The following is a 16,003-nucleotide window of genomic DNA, read 5'->3' as shown; positions in this document are numbered from 1 at the left end:
GTTTGAGGGTGATGTCTTCCTTTTATCCAGCTCAGTGTCTGTCTTGTTCCTTCTGGCTGAGTAGCAGCCCATGCTCACTGAAATCCCTTACAATCTAACTTCTGTTTCTCCTAAGGGGTTAATTAGGTGTTTCATGTAAACATCTGTAGAGAAATTCTTCAGGTGTTCTCACTATTAATTATTGTTATCAATGCAATACTGATGACCACCATAAGCACAAATAACAATTAGTGAGTAAGAACTTATTAATTTATATAAATGTAGAGAACCAAGCTATACTTTGTGATTTATGTTGAAGTCCTTGTAGCTTTGCAGAACACTTCTGTGGATATCATTTCAATTGATTTGTTGATTGGATAAACACATTAAATTATCATAAATCTACCCATCACCCTGCCCACCAATAAAAGCCACATCCTAGCTCTTGGTACCTGTTAGTAAATTAGTAATTAGTCATTCCTAATGCAAATGTAGTGATCTTCACATGGTCTGGCAGGAATAATACAGCACCCATCAGTACTGGAAAGGGATAGTGCTCAAGCTTTACCAACTTAAGCCAAAGAAAGACCCAGGTCAGAGCACAGACCCTCTCAGTCCATGGAGTAAGGGAAGTGATCTCAGTGGTTTTCCATGCCCCCTTGAGTAAGGCTTTCACAGTGTTTAGGGCTTCCTCTCATCCTGGCATCTCCTCCTACATTAGCATTCCTGGTAAGGCTGAAGTGAATTGTCCACTGGAGGTGGGTCACATTGACAATGAGAGCAACTGATAGGTGATCAGAAGAAACTGATAATAAAGTTCTGGGGGGATGGATCTCATCAAGGTCACTAACTCACAACAAGTAGAGAGAGAGAGAGAGGAAATTCGTGGGCTTATTGCTCAGGAACCAGAGAGGACACCTACATTTTCTGATTAACCCTCTCTGGTCTGTCTCCTGTAGATGCCTACAAACATGTCAACTAGTTTGTTGCTTTAAAATGATTGTGCAACAATTCTCCTTCATCAGTCTGTGTACAGCTGCCTTTAAATGTGTTGTGTAATGCACGCCCCCCCCCCCCCCCAACAACCTGGCCAAGCACAGAAGCCATTGCTCCTCATGGTTCTCAGCATAGCCATGTACTATGGCACACACATTTAGATAGTTTTCACACCCCTTCCCACACTGAATCCTTCATATGATGTGAGCATGCCGTTTTGGGTTCTACCTCCTTGGCCAGCCCGTAAGAACATGTTCATGAGACTCCTCTTCTAATACAGAGTTGTCAATTGGGAGCTCCTACTCAGCCAGTGACTACATTTTCAGCCCCATTTACTCTAGACATGGTGGCAAAATGGTCTATCAGTCAACAGGATAGCGAGTACCTGGGGTAATCAACTGACAAAGGGAAAAACTGTGTTTTGGCTCATGGTTTCAGAGGATCCTGCAGGGCCGTAAATGTTGGCGACAGAAATGAGTAGAGGCAGCATTTCACTATGAAGCCTTTATAGTGTGCCGTCCACCCATGCTGTTGCACTGTCTGATACAGTTTGGATCGTAAGCATCCTGGAAAGACCCATGTGCTACCGGTTTTGGTCCTCAAGGTGGGGCTACTGGGAGGAGTGGAACCTTTAAGAATAGAGGCTGAGTGGGATGTCATTAGGTCATGGGGCACATGACATTGAAAGACTAGCAAGACCCCAAACTCTCCCTTTCTCTCTTTTTGCTTCCTGGCCACGAGAGGAATAGTTTTCCTTCTCCGCAGGTTCCTCATTGCTTCTGTCCTGTGCCCCCACCAGAGGCCTAGAGCAAATGAGCTTACCCTGAACATGAGCCGGCTCATTGGAAAGCATGCATCCAGTTAAACCTCTTCCTTTTATCTACCACTTGTTGGAATCTGACTAACAGCCCCCTTCTGCCTGTTCCTAGTTACATGAGTATCTAGGATCATGGGTGGTAAAGACTTGGTTGAGCCCTGTGGTGAAAAGAACTAGGGTTCCCCAAATGAGTACGATGAAGAAAGCCACGCTATAGCAGAGCAATGTGTGAGACAGCCCTAAGAGAATATTACAAATGATTATAATTAGTTCTGTTTTAAAAATCTTAAGATGCTTCAGGATCTTTTGGCACTGGAGTATATACTAACTAATACATGGACTTGACCAAGTGGCATATATAGATATTTGAAGGATAAGGATTCCACAAGCAGGATGCTTACCCACTTGCCTAGAGAAGAGTTTGAATACCTTATACTTTCCCAGAAAGGACTGAATACAGCAACCCATGAAGTTCTATACAGCAATTGTGATTACACAGACTGATGTGGCAATGGTGTCTGAATCCTCTAGTTGTTCCCTTTAAATTCATAGACACACATTTGAATTTTGATGTTGTGAGAGAATGTTGAGGTTGTCATAGAAACAAGTTAACACAACACAGTACATGAGATGTGCCGGACTACTTAGCACTAGGAGTGCCCACAATAAGACAAAACGATGTTATCACACAGGGAAAACCACTTGGGGTCGTGATGGGAGAGTCAACCATTTGTCTTTGCCCTTGTAGGAAGTGCAATTTAGTACACTGGTTAGCTAGCATTCTATAGCATTGCCGGTTCCGAAGAGAAATGCATTTCAGACTTTAGATGAGAGTATTGTAGAGGTGTTGCCCTAATCATACTAATCTTGCTTCCATAGAAGAGAAATGCACAGTCATATAGGGAGAGAAACAGACTAGGGGGTGATATTGAGCCCACAGAATTAAAACTGGGGGGCTAGAGAGACGGCTCTCTGTGTAAAGTGTTTGCTGTGCTAGCATGAAGACCTGAGTTCGGATCCCAAGCACCCACATAAAAATCTTGGCATGGTAGTGTGTGCCTGTTGTCCTACCGTGTGAGGGGGCAGAGACAGGAAAAGTTCCTGGAGCTGACTAGACTGTTAGTTTTTGAGCCAATCAACGAGCACCAGGCCCAGGGAGAGATTCTGTTTCAAAAAATTAAGGGGGGGAAAGCAATAGAGAAAGACATTGACTTTGACCTTCAGCCCCTCCATGTGCACTCATGGGAACGCATACCAAAAATAAATAAAATAAAATGTGATGGAGTGATGAGCAGAAGGCATAATATATATAAAGTAAGCAGTTAAATCCTTCTGAGATGGGTTTGAGGGCACATTTCAAACCCCACCTCTGGTCTGCATTACAATTCTGACTTTCCTGGGCCCTTCTCCCGGGGCCAGACGCCTTGCTGTTCCCCATTCAAGCCGTCCTGCTCTTTTGTGTAGCATTACATATTCTAAGCAGGACTCTCCTACCTTTGCCAGGAACATTATTCTTCTCTCCAAGTAGCCGTAGGGCTTCAGAGCGTCTCTGGTCGTCTGCCCTTGTCTGGAGACAACACTATGGCAGGTGGCTGGAATGGCCTGGTGGCATCCGGAATGAGAGATGTAGCCATCTGGAGGAGAAGGATTTGGCCATGAGAATATTTTAAGACTAATTTTCAAAGCTGTTCTTCGAATGAGTAAAATAAAGGGATTTTTTTAAGCCTTCAGATTCCCTGTTTTATATAATCTGTATAAGGCAATTCTGGGGACGTTTCAACTCTAAGGAGAAATGAAAATTAAATCTTGAAATCCTTCACATCCCTTCTCTCAGTCTAGTGTCCTTTCTTCTCCTTCAGGTCATTCTCTCATTTCTGTTTATATGCACAAATTAAACAATTTCCTCTCTAACTCCTCTTTGCTTCATTCAGAAACTGCATTGATCGACTTTCCTGGAAAAGATTCTGTGAGAGTGTTTTTCATCACTGAGATGGTAGGAGCCTTGAAAGACTAAAAAAAGGCTGACCGGAGTGATGTTGTTAATATACGGAGAAATATCTGCATGGGATGGAGACTCCGGACCCCACCTGCAACGGTCTCAATCATCTCGAGGCAGAACAAAGAGGCATCTGCAGGCATCAAAGACACTGAATCAGTCACAAAGCCAGACAGTCTCAGGCGGCCCTTTGACAGCTCCGGTGAAACCAGGTCAAAGGCATCTGACTGGCTCAGTAGACAGAGGAAATCAATAATGCTAAAGAGCGGTGTCTGGAGCAGCAAACAATCATAGCAGACAGATAAAATGGTCTCTGTGCTCAGGGTTCCTGATAGAAGCCCTCACAATGGCCATCTTGATAATAGCACTCTGATATCTCTCCATGAGAGGAGAAAATGAAGAAGAGAGGCGGGAACAGCAACGGCAGGTACCACGGAAGATCATGTAAGAGAAGTCCCAAACAGGTCAGTGCCCATCAGGCCAATTCAAGAAGAAAACAAACACTGTCAGGCTTACTATGCAAGAGTGCAGATCTGAGTTCGGATCCCCAGCAGTGTGTGTCTGTAATCCTGGTGCTTCTGTGGGGAAATGAGAGGCAGAAACAGATTTGCCTGAAGTTTTAAGGACAGCTATCCTGGTATACAGGGTGGCAAACCATGAGAGACCCTGTCTCAACCAAGGAAGAAGATATGACCTACACCTGAGGTTGTCCTCTGGCCTCTGCCAGTGTGCCATAGCATGTCTATGCCCATGTTCACACTAACATACACAGATCTCACACATAGACAAAGGAAAATAGGAATAAATAGAAGAGGTAGAGGAAAGAGATGAGGAAGAGAAAGAAGGATAAGGAAGAAGAGGGGGAAGCAGAAGACACTGTAGGTCTTCAAAATCACTGGAGATAAACTATAGCTTAACCTCAAAGGAGATTTTTTTAAAGTAGCTAAAAGTGAAATTAACACTAGGAAAAACAAAACGCTAATTTATTTTAAAACATAGTTATTATATATTTATGACAGGAGCCTCATGTACTTTGCTTAAAAGGAAACTGAGGCTTAGAAAGTTATTTTCCCAATATCCTAAGATCATAAATGATAGCTCCAAGACTGAAAATCTGCTGCACCACAAAAGCCAGACAATCATACTCCGCCAAGACTTGTTTCTATAGTCCTCCAGCCTTTCTCTGGAGATCACTGATGGGCCTCAGCACGTCTAGATCCATAAGAACAGATGTCTTCAAAGGCCGTTGAGCTTTCTAGGAATAGGGTAGATGGCAGAGAAATACAAATGGTAGAGATTTGAGCTTAGTCATGTGGTCTACCTTGCTTGGCTAATCCTACTTAGAGAAAAGGAGGTTGTTAAATTAAAGCAATAAACCGGTGGATTGTAGTAGGAATCACTGACTCCCCCTCCTTACTATACAGAACGCAAATGATGTAGAAGGCACACAGTGCTTGCCAACGCATGAATTCCACACAAGGATCCTGCTTGCAGAGTTCTTCTTCCTTTAAACAGGTAAAATGGCACCAGCCCGCACTATCCTCTTGACCCATTTCACAAATGTTTCCCCAGTGGTAACAACAGAAAAAAAAAATTACAGATGGCCAATGTTTATCTTGTTTTACTGATGTTCGAAAGTTAATCATGCGTTTTATGAAAGAAGCTGAGATGCAGAGCAAGCCCGTAACTGAGGCGCTGCTTGCCTCCCTTTAACTGGCAGAGCTCGACCAGTTTTCCAGGCTCTCCTGTCTGGGTATGTATGGATCCAGGGCCATGCACGTGCGACTGTCAAAGTCAACTGTCTTCCGCGCTCTGCTTTGGTCGCCTTCAATGACTTGTGCTCCGGCCCCACCTCTGGTTTGACATTGTAAACTTCAGCAGCCATCGTGTAATACAGTATAAGGGGTCAAGATTAAACTGTGCTGAAATAAAAGTATATCCTAGAGCAGTGGTTCTCAACCTTCCTAACGCTGCACCCCTTTAATACAGTTCCTCATGTTGTGATGACCCCCGACCATACAATTATTTTCGTTGCTACTTCATAACTATAATTTTGCTACTGTCATGAATCATAATATCAACATTGATATTTCCCAATGGTCTTGGGTGGCCCCTCTGAAAGGATGGTATGACCCCCCAAGGGGTTGCCGCCCGCAGGTTGGGAACTGCTGTTGTAGAGATGTTAATGTTTTGCACACACTTCAAGCCCACTTGGCTTTCTTCTGCGCTTTTTGATTGAAGTTAGAATAGAGAAACGCCTTCCCAACTCCACAAGAGCTTGAGCTGGTGAGTTCCAGAGTTATATAGGAAGAGTTATGATCTAAGATTTCCGGAATCAGTGGAAAAAATCTTATGCCAAAGGGAGATGGCTAGTTAGGAAGGGGTCTGAGATGAGACATTATGCACTGACTGAGTCTTCCATCTTTGGGGAAAGTGTGGTGAAGGGAGGAGACATCGAGAACAGACCACCTACAAGTCTCCCAAGATGAAATGGAATCCTGCCTCTGCCTCTTGGGAATGTAAGAAAGTCATTTTTACTTCACTGGACTGCCTTTCTTTCCCTCTCTTCCCTTCCCTGCCCTCCCTTCCTTCCTTCTTTCCTCCCCAGCCCCTCTCTCTATCCTGCCTCTTTTTTTCTTTTTGTAATGCGAGGTGTCAAACTGAAGGCCTCACATGTGCTAGGCCAGTGCTCTACCACTGAGCTCCATCCCCAGCCCTTTGTAGCTTTAACATAAAAATGATGCTCCCAACCTCAAAACGCTGTGAGGGTCTTGTGAGATGATGGTCACTATATTAAACATCACTCCTGACACACCTACATTCTCAATGAGGCCTCCTTTCTTCCTCAGCCCCTCAGACAGCACTCCATAGATGCTCTATTTCTGCTGGAGTGGGATGGAGAAAGAATTTGCACAGTGCTGAGTAGCCAAGGAAGGAAGGGAACATCAATTCTTTACAATCTTATTTTCTGCACCTTTAATTATCTGAAATAAGAGGCAATTTATAGCCAGGCTGTTTATAACCTTGGATACTCTGGCATCCATGGCTGGGATGGTGTCATTTCAAACAAAGAGTGCCTGAGAGCTGTAAGACCAGATGATTGCTTTATTGCTGTGCGTTGTGTTGTATAACAGATCTCCATATTCTGTTCATCAGAGTTGTTCAAAACTGCCCAGGTCCCCCAGATGGCCTCTGCTTTCATACTGCCCTACTTTCCCCGAATTTCTGCATCTCCAGGGCCATTACAGCCTCCTGACTCTCTCACACTTATCCTATTATGCTATTATCTCGTACCCAGCGCTGGCTGTTTGTTTTCTACTTTATGCCCAGAGCTTAATTTCCCCATTGGTGTCGTCTGTCTGCCCATTGTTTGTGCAGTTTGCTGGGAAAGGGGAGGTGCGGAGATCTGTGTATGTACATAATGTCAGAGGAGACACCGTGCAGAGCTTCTCAGTGAGGACCAAGCCTCCTCATGAGAAGCTGCAGACAGAGGAGAAGGTGAAGCAGCTTAGCTAAAACCGTAAAACCCAGCCTTTCCGGTCTCCTTAGAGCTGGCAACAAATGCAGTCCGGCCTGAGATGGGTGATCACCAGTGAACAGAGATATCAATGCTGTGTTCTTTCTTCTTAAAAAAAATAATTTAAAAAAAAAACCCTCATTTTGGGGGATGGGGAGATGGCCTAATCTGTAAAGTACCTGCTAGGCAAGTACAAGAGCCCAGGTCTGAACCCTAGTGCACACACACACACACACACACACACACACACACACACACACACACACATACATGCACACAGGCATGGTAACACACATCTGGAATGCAAGCGCCAAGAAGAGAAAGAAGGAGGGTCCCCAGAGCTCTCTAGCCACGCTTTATCCAAACCGTTGAGCTCTGGGTTAAGTGAGAGAAACTATTTCAAAATACAGTGGAAAGCAACAGAAGAAGACACCTGATATGGGTGTGCATGTTCGTCTGCAACCTGCATACACATGCATATGTATACACACACAGACACACACATATGTACGCGTACGCGTATCTTTGTAGTATGTGGTATTAAAACCTACAGCCTCTACAGAAGGGTCTGCTTGTACTCATACTGAGTCAGATGGAAGTCAAGGTGGTTTAGATTTAGCTCCTGGCTTACAGTGCATCTTGATTTGCAAGCCCTGTGTCTCCAACACTGGAGCTATTCTACCATATCACTCAGTGCCTTCAAGTTCACCTCCCTCGTCTACGAAAATGAACTAACCCTCCAGTTTTACACAGGTTTAGAGAAGAGAAACAAGATGCACAAAAGCTTGTAACATCATAGCTGATCCCTACCCAGGGCAACCTGTACTGCATGCCCCCACATCTTTCTTCAAGACTGAACTTGGCCATCGACCTATCAACCATGGTGATTTTATTTAATTGCATGGTCAAGTCAGTGGCCTGTCTTTACAAGTACACCAAAGCTTCCACGGGGCTGGATTCATGCTGTCTTAGCTCAGGAACCTAAGGTCAGTGAATGTTAGTGGACTTACAGGAGAGTGGAACTTGAAACCTGTGCCAGCTTCCTGCATCCACAGTAAGCTCACTGTTGTTTTCATTAAAAATTCTAAGCTACATGCACACCAGTTACCATTAGTAATGATCTATCTCTGAGTACAAAAAAGTCGGGGTGGGGGCATTAAGAGAAAGAGAAAAGGGCAACAAGAAAGAAGACAATCTCCAAGATACCCCATGCCAAACCTGCTGCTGCCTATCTGAACCGAAATGCTCACATCAACTTAACCGCTAACTGCTCTGAAAGATAATGAAGAAAAAAGATGTGCTTTGGGGAAAGAGAGAAGGACTGTCCCCTTGCACAGCTAGGCTGAGATGATTCAGTCCTCTGACATGTTCAGATGGCCCTTGTCACCATCTCACTCAAATGAAGAAACAGATGGAAGGTCAGTGCGTGTCTCTTCTGGATTGGCGAGCTGGTCTTAATGAGAATTGTTGTTTCCTGAGCACCTATTACCTGTCCATAGCCCAGTAGCAGCCTAGAAACCAATTCAGATCAGCTTAGGCCCAGTGTGATCAAGTCTGAGCCACGCATGATAAAGTTTGAATCAGATGCCTGTGTTGTAGGATGCAACAAGCCAGCCGCCTTAAAAGGAAGGAAAGGGGCCCTGGCCTCCATTCTGGGAGGGACAGTGTCTTGACCTCTCCTCAAAGGAAGTCTTATGTGCAGACCCAGGTGCTGTTGAGGGGGGGCTAGAGGGGCAAGAGGAGATAAAAGGCTTTCTGGAGGCCCTCTGACCCCAGCCCTCCCACGGGAAATGAGCGAGGAGGCTGCTGGCTGGCAGACAAGCAGGTGTGCCCTTAAGAAGCCATGGAGATTAGCTGGGGCTTATCCAAACCTCTGCAGGAGGCAAATCTCTCCTGGCTCCCCCAGGAGACTTGAGCACTCACTCTTCTGGCATCAAATAAACCAGATGCAGAATGGACGTCAACTTGGCCTTTTGTGAATCCAGAGACCCCTGAGAAGGCATCTGGACACCATCACACTCACCAGCGCCCCAAGGAGAGTGAGCATTTTGGAGAGATGTCAAGGAAATGAAAGGAAAAGAGAGGAAAGACAAAGCTGAAAGGCAGGATCCCAGACCGATGAAGCCTCATTCATGTGTATTTGGATCCTGGTCTCAGGAGCAACTGTTCGTTGCTCAAATCAGACCAAATGCAGTGTTGGAAAAAAACATGTCTTCTACTGAGAGTAAGTGCCACCTGCTCTCCAGCAAGGATAAAACTCAGTGCTCAAAGGATTAGGACTCTCTTTATCTGGAGGGGGGGGGGTCCTAAAAGAAGGAAGCAAATGAGCAACTTCAGCATTGAGAAGGAAGGAAAACAGGTCCCCATCCACAGAGAACATGTCAGCCTGACATAATATTCAAGTCCACTGATATGCAGGAAAGAGTATTAGCATTAGCCTTAGACTCAGCAGATGAACACCATCTATGCTGTGTGCAATATCAGCTGTGTGACCTTGAGTGAGTCACATAACCTCTCTGAGAATCAAGCATCCCATCCTAATGATGTTCCTCCATAGGACCATCTGAGTACTAATAATTTATATAAAAGCATCCACTGTAGTATCTATCACTTAGGAAGAAAAAACAATCCCATCTCATTTTCCTCTCTCCTATAGAAGAAGGAAAACACAGTGTAAAAATGTTCTGCCTATTACATAAAAACACATGTAAAACAATACACGGAACCCTGTCCTTTCCCTGATGACGTTCTCAGTCTTACTATGTGATCGGTACCACAAAAATGTCCTAGTTGTCACCTCAGAAAGCCCCAGTGATTGCCATGGTAGAAGAAATCCAGGTCACATCTTGCACAGCTATCTGGGAGATGATACCTCTAGTTGCCTTTCAGATATGATTGCAAGTCACCATGGAAACACATGAGGTGTGTAGGGTTTGAGCATGAGCTAATAGCCATGGTCTTAGCTAACAGTGTAGGAGTGTTAGTAAATCTTCCATCACTAGGACAAAATATTTGACACAAGCCACTTTGATGGGTAAAGGAATAGTTGTTTTGGTTCATGATTTCACCAGTGCCAGTTCTGGGTATTGGGCCTGTTGCTTCAGAGTACATCATGACAGAGCCCTATGGCAGAAAACAATTATTCACACCATCCTGGTCAAAAGGCAAAGAGATGGTCACAGTCTCAATATCTTCTTCAAAGACATATTCCCTAATGATCTAACACTCTTCCACTAGATCCTACTTCCTAAAGGGTCCACCTCCTCCCAATAGGACCACAGGTTGCCAGCCAAGCCATCAGCACAGGGGTCTTTGGAGGACACTCAAGACAGAAGCTATAACAGTAGTGACTTCTCTTGTTTTCAACTATCTGTGTCGCTCAAATGTCTATGTCCAAGACAATTTGCTCTGGAGTGGCTGAAAGTTCAGTGGCCTCAATTCAATAGTAACAGCAAATATAATAGTAATTGTATTCTGCCTTCAACCTCCACCAGCCCTTATGGAGAAAGCAAGACTATTATAACTCAATGATGAGCCATTGACTTCTGTGTAGCTCTCCATCATTCCTGGGGTAAAAAGGTTCCTTTGAGAAGCCAAATTGTGTTGAGTCTTAGTTTTGTTCTTCCAGAGGTGGTTGAATGTTGACTCTTTTTAAACTTGATCTATTACCAGCTCTGAAGTTTCTGTGATTTTAGAACTGGAAGGAAATGCATACTTGAATCTTCCTCTCTCACTTTATATAGAAAATGGAGGGAAGTTCAAAGAAGTGAAGAACTTCTCCAAGGTCATGAGACTGATGAAGCCAACACTCCACACAGCGCTTCCCTTCCCTGGTGATGCAAGCAGGCTTTTAGGCACATGTGCAGATGGAAGAGACAGTCTTCCTGCACAGGTGTCGCCATCACCACAGAACTGAGCTCACAGGCCCCATGATGAAGGGACTCGGATGCAACAATACCAGGTACGACAATAGTAGAGGGATCATCACAAATACCCAAACAGCCCATTAAGCATCCCTGGGGGAAATAAATAAACAACATACAAAAATTATCCTTTTAATTCAGAGATTTCTTTGGGGTCCTCAAAGGTGGTTACATTTTGTAAAACTACTGTAATTATTATAAAGATGGGAAATTATCATGTGACTTAGCCTCATAATAGCTTGTAAAGGAGTTCTAGTCTGCTATAATTTGCTGCATGTGTGTCTCGGGTGCCAGAAACATGCTCAGTGCTAGGGCTGCAGTGTGTATCCGCAGCCTCTAAGCTCAAGAAGTTCATTGCCTGGGCCTGGATTGGAAGGTGAAAACAGGTGTGTCAGAGAGCAGACAGGAGACCTAAGACTATACAACCTTTAGACAAGGGGAAACTTCCTGGTGATGCATTTGGAATGGTGTCTTATGTAGAACCCCAAAAGCACAGACAACCAAGGAAACACTAAATAAACTGGACTACATCAAAGCTTCTCTGTGTATAACAGGATAAGAGCAACAAAATGGGAAAGACAACTTGCTGGATGGAAAACTAGATCATGGATCTGATAAGAGACCTGAAATACAGAAGGGATTGACACGTTTGTCTACAAATAAACAAGCCAATTCCAAGATGGACACGGGGCTTGACTAGACAGTTCTCTAAAGATAACAAAAGATTGACACATGCCTGAAATATTTAGCATCATGGGACATTCATGAAATGCAGATCATCCAGGTCTGATGGTGAAAGCCTGCAATCCCAGCTACTTGGAAGGACTGAGGTAAGAGGATCCCAAGCCTTCCTGGGTTGCTTAGTGAGACTGTCTCAAAAGAAGAGGCACCAGAGAAGGCTGAGTCTAGATCTCAGTAGTAGAGTGCTTGCTTAGCAGGTGTGAGGTCCTCAATTCAATCACCACCAGTACTGGGAGAAGCGGGGGAGGGACAGAGGGAGAGAGGGATGAATGGAGGGAGATCAAATATAAAATGTGATCCCACTCTACCCCATTAAAGACAGCAAATAAGAAGTATTGATGAGGTTATAAAAAAAGTGGAATCTCTAAGTAGGTATGAAATGGTGCAGCTACTATGTAAATCAGGGGTAGAACCTCCACAAATTAAAGATACAAGAACTGTTCATTCCTTCAATTCCATTTCTGGACATTTATCCAAAAGAAGCAAAATTGGGAAGTCAAGGGAATAACTGTGCACCCACGTTCACAGCAAAGTTATTCTCAGCCAATGAAAGAAGTGGAAGAAACCACATGTGCAGGGGCAGGTGAGTGGAGATTTGAGACATGATTATAAACAAAAGAAAATATCATTCAGCCTTAAAAAGTGGGGAAAAAAACCAACGGCAGCACACATTATGGCATGGATGGACCTGAAGGCCATATGCTGAGTGACAATAAAGCCATCAACAGATAAGTGGTCCACTAAGATGAGGTCTATAAGTCAGTTCAAACTCACAGGGACAGAGAGTAGAAGGGTTGGCTGCCAACGCCTGGGAAAAGAGATTGGAGAGAGGGATTATTGTTTAATAACCACAGGTCAGATTTGCAGATGAGAAGGGCTCAGTGGGTGGCTACTGGGGACAGTAGCTCAATGACATGGAGGCATTTAACATGACCATACTTTTCATTTCAAAATACACAAGATGGTAACTTTTGTATGAACGAGCACACACATTAGAACTGTCATCATCAGTAACCTCAATGGAAGCTAACACAGATCTCCAGAGAGCAGCCAGTGAGGTAAGGATTCACACTGAAGACACAAGGAAACCCTCTCAACAAAGAAATCTCAAGTCAGTATGGAGCTAGAGAGACAAATCAGAGGATAAGGTGTTCACTCATAACCATGAGCACCTGAGCTCAAATCCTCAATGCCCACACAAAAGGCAAGTGCCATGGCAGGTGTCTCTAATCCCAGCAGTGCCGGGGCAGGCAAAGACAGGTAGACATTCCCCATAGATTACTGAGTACCAGTGTAGCCAAATTAATGAGCTCCAGGCTGAGTGAAGGCACACTATTTCAAAGAATAAGGCAGAGAGTATGACCTCTATGCATACACAAACATACAAACATGCATACAACACACACACACACACACACACACACACACACACACACACACACAGAAAAAGAGAGAGAGAGGCAAGCACTCATGCATGCACAAACACCAATGTGAAATTATGCTATACTATGCAAAGAAAAGAAGTCACACTGAAAAGTGTTGACCGAGCTAAAGACCAAGGTTCTGTCAGGAGCTTAAGAAACCAATAGTGTTAAATTTCCTCACTTAGAGAGGCCATTTTAAATGCCCTTTCATTATAGATTAGATACATTAGGACAGACACACATGTTATCTATCATTGAGTTTTGCTTCTGGTTGCTGAGAGGATATGCTTCCTGTCTCCTGGAAGAGCCTTGAGGAACAAGGTCAACACTGAAGCTGTTTGGTTTTGAAAACAAACGTTAGCTTGCTGGAAAACCACTCACCAATCTGTTTGCACCTAAGAGCTACTGTGGGTCTCCATTGTTCAGCACAGTTTCAAAAAGATGGGGCCTGATGTGGGACTCACTAAGAGTGAACACAAGAAAGTTGAGTTACCTCGAGTAGGGGTACAATGACTTCACCAAGGTCCCAACATCCACGTATGTCATCTTATGCATCAGTGCCCTTAACATGCTGTTCTCTGTCCCCAGTGTTTAACAAACTCGCTTGTATATCTTCCTTATGCCAAGTGCTGGGTTGGGCTTCAAGGAGCCAGATGCAGTCCCTGCATTCCAGAATTCTACAACCTAGAGTATGAGAAAGGGTTACAGAAAACTTTTCAAGGCCACAACATAGGCAACATTTTGGGTTGGTGTGCATGTAGTAATGGAAACACACATTTCTCCCTGTACACTACTGCCAAATGAGACAGTGAAAACTGATGGAAATGAGGAGTCTATCAGGTACCCCACCCCCACCTCCACTGTATGCACTTCACTTGCTGAGGTGGTTGTTTTCAACCCATGTTCCCTGATGCCTGGTCTCTGGATTTGGTTGTAGCCCAGAGCCGGGGCTGAGATCACAGGCTCCCATTCCTGTTCACGCTGTGAGCCTCCCAAGGGAGCATTCCCCATCCCCCGGCTTCAGAGGACACAACCCTTCCTTTGATCAGGAAGGCAAGCAGCCAAACAGTGTCCATGGCAAAGGCGGTCAGCAACCCAGCACCCCGGCTGCAAGGCTGGCTGCATTGTCTTCACGAATTAAAAATGACATATCGCAATGATTACATGGCTCTGACAGACCTCATGGCCTGACATGCCGGTTCAGTCGAAATCACAGACTGACTCAGACACCCAAACAAATTAACACATGTTTCCTGATGATATAAAATTTTGTCCGTGTGTATGTGTGTGTTCATACCACTATACCACTGCATCGCCAATTAAATATTTATCAGGCTTCCACTGACCTATGAAAACCATCATCCACCAGTCCTCAGAGCACCACGGCTGGCTGGTTTTAAAAGCTAGCTTGCAGCCATGGTCAGTGGAACACATTAAACCTTCTCTGTGAAAGGCTCTTGCTATCTTTTGAACTGGATCCACACCCGGGCTGAATGAAGCTTTTAGAACCAGTGAGAACCAGATGGCCCTCCAAGATCATTTTTGAATGTTTGGATCTGAGTCATTTGTATGCAGAAGGCTTCACAAACTAGCAATCTGGGTGGCAGCTCCAGGCTGGGTCCAGCTTTCCAGACAGCCCATCTTTGCCTACAATTCAGAAGACAATATTGTAAGGTTCCACAAAAATATTACAGCATTTATCTATATGTGTAGCATCAAATACATGAGGTGTCCCCATCAGGCTGTCGTTTCTACGGGCGCTCTCACAACTCCTCCTTCTCCCTCCTCCTCCTCCCCCACTCCACTTCTTTTCCTTGTCTCCATTCCACCTATAATTTTTTTTTAGCCCAGGCACAGAGCCAGCTTTGTGAACCAGCCAGCAGAGGGTACTACATTACTGGTGCAATAATCCAAACCACAACAAATACTGAGCTGAGAAGATTTAGATTAATTAAAATGGGCTCCACTCGGGTTGTGTTCTGGGAGTTCCTCATTTGCAAAGGGGAGGCTGTGGCATGGAAGAGACAAAAATGAAACAGATTCCACAAAGCCTGCTCATCTGAGAGGAAAGGCATGGGTCTTCGTCTGATAGCGGGAGGCCAAGGGGTGGAACAAACCCAGGTTGCAAAGTGGGAGGAGAGCCAAATGAAGGGGTGAGCTTAAAAGCCTCTGGGCACTTACTGTAGACAAAGGTAAACTTACAATCACACAAATATCAGCTCATGGATATTTATTGAAATCTTATTTACAGTCGCTCTGAGCTGGAAGCAATCAAAATGTCCTGTAATTCATGAATGGAAGACCGAGTGCAATATTGTTATACAATGGAATATCACTGAGCTATAAAGGCAAATAAATTCTAGCTGGATATTGTGTTTCAAGCCTGTGATCCCAACACTCAAGATGCTGAGGCAAGGGATCAACTTGAGTTCAAGACCAAGGTGGGTGATGTAGTAAGGGTCTCTCCAAACAATAATGAAATAAATTATTGACACATCCAGCAACATGGATGAGTCGAAAAGACTCATTGTATTGAGAAGAAGCAATATACCACCTCTCCAAAATGTTATATTCTCAGGATTCCATTAATATGTTATTCTCACAAATCTG

The 16,003-nt window shown here is 44.3% G+C and overlaps 1 long non-coding RNA gene across 1 annotated transcript in view; it reads right to left on the bottom strand.

Moving 5' to 3' along the window:
• Positions 1-16,003, bottom strand: part of LOC128122093 (uncharacterized) — a 340,108-nt gene that overhangs the window by 309,227 nt on the left and 14,878 nt on the right. Inside the window, exon 2 of the long non-coding RNA XR_008222330.1 lies at positions 3,287-3,426. This is a non-coding gene — a long non-coding RNA (uncharacterized LOC128122093). The remainder of the gene's footprint in view (positions 1-3,286; positions 3,427-16,003) is intronic.

This window comes from Peromyscus californicus, unplaced genomic scaffold, assembly GCF_007827085.1.
Source record: "Peromyscus californicus insignis strain IS unplaced genomic scaffold, ASM782708v3 Scaffold_11__1_contigs__length_118956290, whole genome shotgun sequence".
Classification (NCBI taxonomy): Eukaryota; Metazoa; Chordata; class Mammalia; order Rodentia; family Cricetidae; genus Peromyscus; species Peromyscus californicus.
Note: the sequence above shows the minus strand (reverse complement) of the source record. Positions and strands in the feature narration are given on the sequence as shown.